This window comes from Lactuca virosa, chromosome 3 (assembly GCF_052849685.1).
Source record: "Lactuca virosa cultivar CGN04683 chromosome 3, Lactuca_virosa_CGN04683_v6, whole genome shotgun sequence".
NCBI classification, from domain to species: Eukaryota; Viridiplantae; Streptophyta; class Magnoliopsida; order Asterales; family Asteraceae; genus Lactuca; species Lactuca virosa.
Genome location: NC_136428.1, coordinates 441,705,661 through 441,711,340, shown reverse-complemented (window position 1 = coordinate 441,711,340; position 5,680 = coordinate 441,705,661). Strand labels below are relative to the sequence as shown.

Here is a 5,680-nt window from a genome sequence, read left to right as displayed (position 1 = left end):
TAGTTATTTGAAAAATCTATTTTTATTGAAGTAAAATAATTTATGTCAGCAACCTGAACAGCATTGAATTTTTTAAAATTGTTTTGGTGAAAATGTACATAAGTGATAGCACACAACAAAAACATAGTTTTAACAATGACCTTGAGAAATGAATAGATCTATAGCCCTAGGGATTTTAACCTAACCATGGTTAACTCCCTCCACCCCCCTCTAACTTCGTGCCACGGGTTTTATACACGCGCAGTTCGGATTTAGGAACGAAAACCACAACCCAAACACCTCTCTCTTCTTCTCTCTCTCTAAAACCCAACAATTTCTTACAAAGTGAGGATTGTGTTTATCAGTTTTATTCTCTGAAACAAGGTATGTGTTTTGATTACTCTATTCTATTCTTTTTATATGCTTACTATATGAATCTTTATGTTCAAAATCTTACGTTGTTTGTGCGTGTGTTTCTTTGTTATTGATGAAGGATTTCCGATTTAGAGCATGGAGATCTGAAATTGGGAGGCAATTCCAATTGAAGTGTGTGGAAAATCGATTGATTTCACTATAGATAGTTCTGATGATTGTTGGATATTTTTGTTGCTATACGGAAAGTCTTTTCGTCTGAAATTCGTAAATTTGGTCCTTTTTTTTTGTTTGTTTTCGGGTATTTAGGGGAAGCTTTTGCATGAAACATAAGGCGAATATGGGTGGTGGAAATTTCAATGATGAAGAGAAAGCGATTGTTGCGGCTGTGTTAGGAACTAGAGCATTTGATTACCTGATTGCGAGTTCCGCCGGGAATGAATGCTCATTAACTTCATCAGCAAACGATGATAATTTACAAAACAAGCTCTCAGATCTCGTAGATAACCCTAATTCCGGTAATTTCAGTTGGAATTACGCTATTTTTTGGCAAATCTCCCGTTCAAAGTCCGGCGATTTGGTTCTAGTTTGGGGGGATGGGTCTTGTAGGGAGCCTAGAGAAGGAGAAGAGTTTGAAATCGCTCGAATTTTAAGCATCCGATTAGAAGACGAAAACCAACAGAGAATTAAGAAAAGAGTCCTTCAAAATCTGCATGTTTTGTTCGGCGGATTAGATGAAGATAATTACGCTTTTGGATTAGACAGAGTTACAGATACCGAGATGTTCTTCCTCATCTCCATGTATTTCTCCTTCCCACAAGGACAAGGAGGCCCCGGCAAATGTTTTTCTTCCGGCAACCACTTATGGTACTCCGATGCTTTAAGATCCACCTCCGATTACTGTTTCCGATCAAATCTCTCAAAATCTGCAGGCATTCAGACTGTCGTCTTAATTCCAACAGACGTTGGGGTGCTTGAAGTTGGATCGATTCGTTCCATACCTGAAAACATTGAGCTCTTGCACTCCGTCAGATCATCCTTCTCCTCAAATTCAAACACTTCTCTAGTGTCTCCGTTGTTATCAAAGCTTTTCAACCAGGACATGGGATTAAGCTTGGGGCAGCCTCAATTTAGAGAAAAACTCACAGTCAGGAAACCTGAAAACCATCAACCATTCCCAAAAATCGAGAATCCACAAATCCTGATTTCAAATTCAAGAAACAGAATAACAGGTTCGAATTGGGCACAATTCAGCACCCTTCCAAACCCAGCAACAGAAATGCAAATCGACTTCACAGCCACAGCCACAGGTGCAGCGTCTCGACCTGTGAGTGGTGATTCCGAGATTTCAGATGTTGAAGCTTCGGGCAGGGAAGAAATGGCTATCACTGCCCGAACAGATGATAAACGGCCTAGAAAACGTGGCCGGAAACCGGCAAATGGAAGAGAAGAACCGTTGAATCATGTAGAAGCGGAAAGACAGAGGAGAGAGAAACTGAACCAGAGATTTTATGCTTTACGAGCTGTTGTCCCTAATATTTCAAAAATGGATAAAGCTTCGTTATTAGGAGATGCAATTGCTTACATAACCGATCTTCAAAAGAAGCTAAGAGAGATGGAATCTGAAAGAAGCAGCACATCATCCATGGATACACCTAACAACAGTGGCTTAAATCCACAGAAAATTGAAATTGAAGCAGGTGAAGATGAAGTAACAGTAAGAGTGACGTGTCCTTTAGATACGCATCCGATGTCTAAAGTGATTCAAGGATTCAAAGAAGCTGGGATTAGGGTTCTTGAATCGAAGATGGGTGCAGGGAATGATAAAGTGTTTCATGTGTTTGTGGTAAAGTCTGAGGGATCTGAAGAACTGACAAAGGAGAAGTTGATGGCTGTGTTTTCGAAGGAATCAAGTTCTTCTTTACATTAGTAATTGGGATAGAAATGTTAAAGGTATAAAAATAGAAAGTTTTGTATGAGATTAGTGGGTTATTTGATTTTTACTTGTTTAAGTTTGATATGTAGTGCAGGGAAACAATTTAGGCTGATTATGTTCCTTATACATTTTTCGTTTTAATGATATACAAATATTTGAAACTTTATAAATATGTTGAATGTTATGCGACTTAAGATAAGTATAATGTGTTAGTTTGAAAATGAAGTGATGTTAGGGACAAATGAGGTTGGGTGAAAGCTCATGTCATGGTCACTCACGAATCTTGTTCAAATGGTCGGGATTTTACCTACAATCATTTTATGTTTTGTAAGACCGTAATCATAAGATCGGATCGGACTCAAAAAATCCTATCAAAATGAACTTATACACAAATCTGCTTGTAAGTGTGATGTATACATTATAAATTGATGTTGACCAAGACGTTGACAATGAAATTAATTTTAACTTATTACACGTGAATTATAATTTTTGTTGTTGCAAACTATAAATATTAAGAAGAAAACATTTAATTAAGAAAAAAAGATCATTCTTTTCATATACAACCAAAAGAATAAGATCACAAAGGAATTATTATAAGTGTGTCTTGTCCAATTCGAGATGAACTGATGAAATTATGATGTTCTACGGGACTTCTTACAAATTAACATGCTTGATTTCAGGTTGAAATTATGAATTTTTGAGACTTAACTTTATAAAAAAACTAAAAAAGTATGATCGGGATCATTTTTCACTTCAAAGATCTTAAAATCGTAAGATCTTAAGATCAAAATGAGAATATTAACAACCAGGCGTCTATTTAGGCTCTCTTTGTTACACATGTTAGCCATTAACAAAAAAACGGGTCTTGGACCGGTCCCAAAAATGGGACCAGGACTGGACCGTTGCAATAGTTCGAGATCGATTCGAGATCAATCTAAAAAAAAGACTAGCCACAGTTCATATGCATACTATTTTTGTGTTATTTCACATTTGTTAATCGCACATTACCAAACTATATTTTAATTAAATTTTAATGTATCATTTTTAGTAAATTTTAGTATCATTTTAGTGTTAATCATACATATGGGAAAACCTAAAACGGTTGGAACCAAAAACTGAAAGTATTGAAACCGAACCGAAAACCTCCAAAACTGAATAGAAAAAGACGTACACAAAGATCGGACCTAAAGGGATCAAGACCAGGCCCAAAAAGATCAGACTGAAAAAAACCGGTCTAAAAATAGTTTGTTCATGCAAAATGCAGATGTGAAGTATATTTATATTTTTGCAAAGATGTTAGATGAGAATGCAAATGATATTTACGTTTTTACACATACAAGAAATTGTAGAAAAATCTTTTATTCATCGAAAATTCTTTATTAGAGTATCTCCAATCCACTCTTATTTTCCATTATTTTTTCCATTCCTCTCTAACCTATCTCATTTATTCTCCCATTTTGGGAGAAATGAATAGTATAACACCAAATATGATTTTATATTATTCATATCTTTCAAAATGGGGATGAACTTTGAGTTGTCGGTTTTAGTCCCTATTTTTGTATATTTATATATTTTTAGTTTATTTTTATCTATTAACTATAATTTAAATGTAATATTTAATACTTATAATATTTTGTTATATATTAAATTATATTAATTAATTATAAATATAAAAGTTTGTTTTTTGTTTATCAAATACGTATAAAAATTTACATACATATTGAAATTTTAATACATGATAACGTATTTTACAAAAACTTATAATTAAGTGTTATAAATATAATTTTATTTATTTAATATTATTGTAATGAAAAAAATATAGATTATATATTTGTTAAAACCAAATTAGTAGAAGAGATGTGTTTGACAATCTATACAAGTTGAAAGAATGTAATATATTAGGAATATATTTTTTTGGGATATAAATGTTGTAAAAAATAGAATAGAATTGAAGATGAAACACTAAAAAATAAAAATGGGTTGGAGATGACCTTACTGTTATTTTATTAACATCAAAGCCGGTTATATCAAATGTTCGTTAAAATCATTATAATTTACTCTATCTTTCCCAACAATCAAGGTGATTGATTGGAATATAGTTAGTGTATTTCCCACATGTTGATTTCTTGACGTGAACCATGTAGTTTTTGTTTGTGTGTGTTTGTGTGCTCTAAATAAAGTAAAATGGGAATAAGATTTTGTTGAGAAAAATGACATTGAACGAGTAAGTTTAATTGTTTTAATTTAGGGATAATGAATTAAAAGGGTAATATATTTTTTTGATCTATACACATTTGGTTATTGAGTTTTTTTTTTCGTCCACATTTAACCCTTGAACTTGTTAAACTTTATATATTCGGTCCTTATAATCGGTTACTCCAGGTTAGCCGGGAAAAACGACTTTATAGGGTAATATATTTCTTATTTTGTACACATTTAGTCCTTAATATTTTTGTACACGTTTAGTCCTTAATATTTTTTGTTTCAAAATAAGTCATTTTTGTTTTTGTACTCATTCGACACTTATGAATGATTTCTTTAGGTTTTTTCTCACGACATCTTACGTGGGACAATCATTGATGGGGTTTTTGGGTCTATTGATGCTTATTTCCATCGTGATCTCGACTGCTTGGTTATGTAGGTCTTTGTCACACCCTCAAAACCAAATGAACGGCGGAAACGTTCTGGGGTAGAGGACGTCATGTACAGTATCACAACAATGCAAGTAGTAAACAAGCAACAACATCATCCATTGCATTAATAATATAATTTCATACAAGTGTGTTCCGTTAAGTTTTAAAGACACCAAAACAATATACATCAAAATATAAGATGAGTCTTGAACGAGCTCCATCTTCTCAAAACCTGGCTCCGGTACCTGTCTACTGGTGACCTGAGAATACAAGTTATTTTGAAAGAGTTTATCAGCTTTAGAGCTGGTGAGTTCATAAGTATATTAGTGTCTGTGTTTGTATGAAAGCATTTGTAAGATGTTTTGTAAGATGTACTGTGTGTTTGTAAAAGTTTTGTATTTGTTTGAACTATCCTAGAAAACCCTATGTTTCCTACTAAAAGTAGCCTTCTACCAAGGCATCTAGTGTCTGTGTGTGTATCCTTTGTAAAAGTGAGTATTTTCCCAAATCCGACTATCATTAACCAAAAATATAGTTTTTACATTATTGTTTATTGTGTGAAATCACAAAGTAAAATGTAAAGGGAAAATGTTATAGTACTTTAATGTAGTATTATGAAACTACTGCTGTACTAACTACCTTAAGTTAATTGTATATTTTAAGGTAACATGTGATCGGCCTGTATCTTGCTACCGACTCAATAGTAAAGTGACAATGTAAGATGCCACAAAAATGACGTTTGGCACCCGTAGACTTGCAA

At 33.4% G+C, this 5,680-nt stretch overlaps 1 pseudogene across 2 annotated transcripts; it reads left to right on the top strand.

The window, feature by feature from the left end:
• The first annotated feature begins 231 nt into the window (after nt 1–231).
• LOC145167902 (transcription factor MTB1 pseudogene) lies at nt 232–2,457 on the top strand (annotated as a pseudogene). Of its 2 annotated transcripts, XR_013741510.1 has the most exons (3): nt 232–363; nt 473–525; nt 661–2,457. The product of XR_013741510.1 is annotated as a transcription factor MTB1 pseudogene, transcript variant X2 (transcript). The 2 variants fall into 2 exon arrangements; XR_013741509.1 differs by having other exon boundaries at nt 473–2,457.
• The last annotated feature ends 3,223 nt before the right edge of the window (nt 2,458–5,680 follow it).